Source organism: Lemur catta, chromosome 3, assembly GCF_020740605.2.
Source record: "Lemur catta isolate mLemCat1 chromosome 3, mLemCat1.pri, whole genome shotgun sequence".
NCBI classification, from domain to species: Eukaryota; Metazoa; Chordata; class Mammalia; order Primates; family Lemuridae; genus Lemur; species Lemur catta.
The window spans coordinates 37,218,523-37,223,567 of NC_059130.1; the positions used below are offsets into that span (position 1 = coordinate 37,218,523).

The 5,045-nt window shown below is 39.3% G+C and overlaps 1 pseudogene; it reads left to right on the forward strand.

Moving 5' to 3' along the window:
- The first annotated feature begins 1,819 nt into the window (after positions 1 to 1,819).
- LOC123634660 lies at positions 1,820 to 3,943 on the forward strand (annotated as a pseudogene).
- The last annotated feature ends 1,102 nt before the right edge of the window (positions 3,944 to 5,045 follow it).

Genomic DNA, 5,045 nt, shown 5'->3' on the forward strand with positions numbered 1-5,045 from the left:
CACCTGCGAGGGGCCAGGTACCTGCCCTCCTTGTTCATGGGCATGTCCTCAGTACCTATCCCAGTGCCTGGCACATAATTAGCGCTCAACAAATGCTTACTGTGAATGAATGAATCCAGACTTTGAGGTGAGGTGGCTTAAGACGGCTGGGCCATAGAAGTAGCACGTCCACCTGGAGATACTTGGGTCCATGACATAACCAGGCCTACACCTTAGACAGGTGAGCAGAATTTCCTGGTGAAGGCGCAGGTGATCGCCACCAGTTGTGGGCACTTTCCTCTGTCACCTTTCCCAGTCTCTGTGCCTCCTTCCAGTTTGCATCTGACTCTCATTCTCTGCTTTTTTCAGATTCCTTTCTCATTCAAACCTTGTTTCTTTGACTTTTTGGTTTTGTGATGTCTTTCATATAAATTAGAATATGCCAATGCTTTATTTGCAGATGAAAAAGCTACTAGATCCTAACCTGCCTTCTAGTACACAGATATAGTCCTCTTACATACTGTCAAAGTTGGAGGCATTTTTTCTCTTTGGCTGTTTATGAGCCTAGTACAGTTACTAGTAAGATGAATTTACCATAAAAAAATATTGTAAAAGGGTACAACATATTTATATGATTCCTTTATTAAACAGCTCTCAAACCATGTAAAAATGAGTTGTTCAAGGGAAAATAAGCTGACACTTAGATCCTTAACCAATTTCCTTTTGTTTTTGCATTCAAGTCTATCTGCAATATTATGAACTTCGCTAAATTGCCCTTCTACAATATCAGATTCTTAATTAAATGAACACCATTGCTACAATTCTCTGGTAAATAGAATGAGCATTTCCACATGAATTAGAACTGCCAACTTGGTAATAGCTTCCCTGAGGTTTTGTTACGAAATCATCACTGTTTTTGTCATTGTTCAGGCATAATAAACACCACATTACAATCTGGAAATAAGAATGTTCTTCACTCGGTTGATTCCCAAGTGCGCACTGGATCTTCCATAAGACAGCTTTCCCTCATTCCTGTTATGACACATGACAGTAGTTAATTGGTTGGGAAAACATTTCATATTGTCTTATTGCAGTGAAACTCACCAAATTCACATCAGCTGAAAGAGGAAGCTGGCCTGAACTTATTAAAATTAGAGAATTTACAATATTAAAGAAAACACTAGGTAGTAAACTTCTTACAGGCAGATCCTGTTGCACCTGTCTGTCTCCCTACCATTTAGCCAGGTGATCTGGGCAAGGCGCTTGGAGGCCTTCACTTTCCTCATCTGTAAAAGGGCCTTAATACCAGCACCTGATACTTCACAGGCCTATGTGATGACTAAATCCTGAAAACTGAGAGACTAGCAGGTAGCACACACCTAACAAATGGTACCTGTCATTGTTAGGCTTAAAAGGACTTCAAAGGATCTGTAATTATTGTTTGATGAAGATGAAATGCAATTTTCTACCTTAAGGAAGATGCGAGGGGCAGTGCCTCAGATTGAAATTACAGAAGATATACATGTTCTTCTTAAGAGAAAAAGAAGAAATTTGTGTACTTTATTGTTGGCTTCCAAAGATCACTAACTCCTGTCTGCATCACTGAGACTGAACTGCCTCGGTTATATTGCTACTCTCACTGCTGCTTCCGCTGCTGCCTTCTTCAGCAACAGGAGGCTTCAGAAGCCAAAGAATAGCAAGATATAAGCCCCAGCTTAGAAGCCCTTCCACTGTGAAACGTAAGCTAGATGTGCTCACCATTATTTTGCTGCCTGTCCACCTGTTAATAACAATATACAGTGCCCTTATATTTATTCCATAGTATTTTCTTACCAATATCAAGAAGAAAAACACTATGGCAAAGAGAATAAAAGCTAAGTCCACTTCAGACAAACCTGGAAGTCCGTGTCACTCAGTCACTCACTTGGACTCGCTAGCTGTCATAGGCATCCCTGGAGCAGACACTCTGGATAAATTATTTGACCATGCTGTATCCAAATTTGGGAAGAAGGACAGCCTTGGGACCAGGGAAATCCTAAGTAAGAAAATGAAATGCAGCCAAATGGAAAAGTTTTTAAGAAGTCAATTCTTAGAAATTATAGATGGAGGAACCATCTCGAAGTGAACCACAGAGTGAATAACTTTGGTAGTAGACTCACTGCGTTGGAGCTAAAATCAAAGAGCACCATTGCCATTTTCTGGGAGACCAGGGCCCAATGGATGATTACAGCACAGACTTGCTTTAAGTACAACTTTCCTCTTGTGACTTTCTGTGCTACACTCGGCAAAGAAGCAGTAAGTAGTTCATGGGCTTAATGAATCTGAGGCTGCCTATCTGATTACTAGTGTTGAACTTCTGGAAAGTAAACTAAAGACTGCATTGTTAGATATCAGTTGCATTAAACACATCATTTATGTGGACAATAAGACTATCAATAAAGCCGAGTACCCTGAAGGATTTGAGATTGACAGCATGCAGGCAGTAGAAGAGTTGGGATCCAAGCCAGAAAACCTCAGTGTTCCTCCAAGTAGACCAATGCCTTCAGACATGGCCATCGTCATGGATACCAGTGGTTCTCCTGGCCGACCTAAGGGTGTGATGATGCATCATAGCAATTTGATAGTTGGAATGACCGGCCAGTGTGAAAGAATACCTGGACTGGGGCCAAAGGACTTGCCTTTGGCTCATGTGCTAGAATTGATGGCAGAGATTTCTTGCTTTACCTATGGCTGTAGGATTGGATATTCTTCTCCACTTACCCTGTCTGACCAGTCCAGCAAAATTAAAAAGGGAAGCAAAGAAGACTGTACTGTACTGAAGCCTACAGTTATGGCCACTGTTCCAGAAATCATGGATAGAATTTTGAAGAATGTTATGAGCAAAGTCCAAGAGATGAATTATATTCAGAATGCTCTGTTCAAGAAAGGGTATGGTTACAAACTGGCACAGATCAATAAGGGATACAATGCGCCTCTTTGCATTCTGTTACTGTTTGAAAAGGTGAAGGCTTTGCTGGGAGGGCACGTCCACCTGATGCTGTCTGGCAGGGGCCACTGTCTCCTCAGACGTGCCAGGTCCTGAACGTCTGCTTCTGCTGCCCGGTCGGCCAGGGTTATGGACTGGCAGAATCATGCGGCACGGGGACAATCACGGAAGTTACTGACTATACCACTGTCTGCGTTGGAGCCCCTCTTCTTTGCTGTGAAATTAAGCTAACAGACTGGCAGGAAGGCTGTTATACAGTTCATGACAAACCAAACCCCAGAGGTGAAATCATAATTGGTGGACAGAATATCTCGATGGGATATTTTAAAAATGAAGAGAAAATGGTGGAGGATTATTCTGTGGAAGAAAATGGACAGCGGTGGTTTTGCACTGATGATATTAGGGAATTCTATCCTGATGGGTGATTACAGATTATAGATCATAAGAAAAATCTGGTGAAGTTAGAAGCAGGAGAATTATGTATCTCTCGGGAAAGTAGAAGCTGCACTGAAGTATTGTCCACTTATTGACAACATCTGTGCTTTTCCCCAAAGTGACCAGTCCTATGTGATCAGCTTTGTGGTTCCTTATCAGAAAAGGTTGACATTTATGGCACAACAGAAAGAGGTCGAAGGATCTTGGGTTGATATATGTAATAATCCTGCCATGGAAGCTGAAATACTGAAAGAAATTTGAGAAGCTACAAATGCCATGAAATTGGAGCGATTTGAAATACCAATCAAGTTTCGCTTAAGCCCAGAGCCATGGACCCCTGAAACTGGTTTGGTAACTGATGCTTTCAAACTGAAAAGGAAGGAGCGGAAGAACCATTGCCTCAAAGACACTGAACGAATGTATGGGGGCAAATAAAACATTTCTCTTATTTACAGTTGCAGAGGAGGGTAGCCTGGTAGTTTTTTAGTTCTAAAGTTTTAGGCCTTTGTTGAGCTCTCTGTTAGAATGTAAGGTATATCATTCTAAAGACATGATGAAAAACAAAAACAAAAACAAAACTGATGAAAATAGTTGTCCAGTTAACTACTTTAACTTAGTTTTGCATAGTCCTAGTGAAGCTGAAATTGAAAAGTTAAAGGGAACTTTAGCTGTGTTAGTGATCATAGAGCAGAAATTCTCTTTTTAAAAATTAGCCTGATATACTTGTTTTGTAAAGAAAAATATTTAATGTTGAACAAAATATATTGGAGTTGGAGTAGAATGTAGTTTGAGGAAATTTGCAGCTTCCAATGTCTATTGTCTTCCTAGTTCAGAAGCAGCTTAAATATTAAGCATGACAGAAAATATGTATTAACACTACTCAAAGCAGAAGTGCTGCAGGGCTTTAACATTCTCTTCCAGCCATTTATCTTGAAGGGAAAATTAAACTGTTCCATAATATACTGAATCAAACAGTACCTTAGTACCTTAGAAGGTACTAATTTAAGACTATAATTGTTGTGTAGGTTAGAGGTAGAATCATTGTAATATTGTGCATAACTACAGTGCCTAAAGTGAAAATAAACCAACATATGCACACCAAAAAATATCTAGCAATATATCTGAGGGGAAATTGAACTGCTTTTTTGAAGCTTTGAAGTCTAAAATCAGTAACTGTAATTATTTGGTTTAAGAGGGAAGTACATTTTTTAAAGTGCTGCAAATTGCCTTTTGTGTTTGTTAAAAAATGAAAGACTGAGACCAAGAGTAAAATGATAAAAAAGTAATCAAAATTTAATAGGAAGTATTTTCTCTGTCAGATTCCAAATCATAAGTATTTGGAATTAGGATCTTTGTATAGCACTGAACCTGGGAAAGAGATTTAGACTCGGAATTTATCTTCAATAACAGATTGATTTTTAAAATGTACTCATGAAATTACATTTGTAATTTAAGGTGTGTTTGCTGTTGTTGATTTGATCCCTGATCAGTTTGCATTTCAGAAAGCCTTTCATTTTGCTTTAATTTTAGGAAAGCATGTTATAATGAATGACTTCCCCAATATCTTATTTGAACCTACAGGTGATTAATTGACTTGGATGAGTTTTGGGGAAGTTAAAGGGAAGAAGAGACTTACCACCTTTTT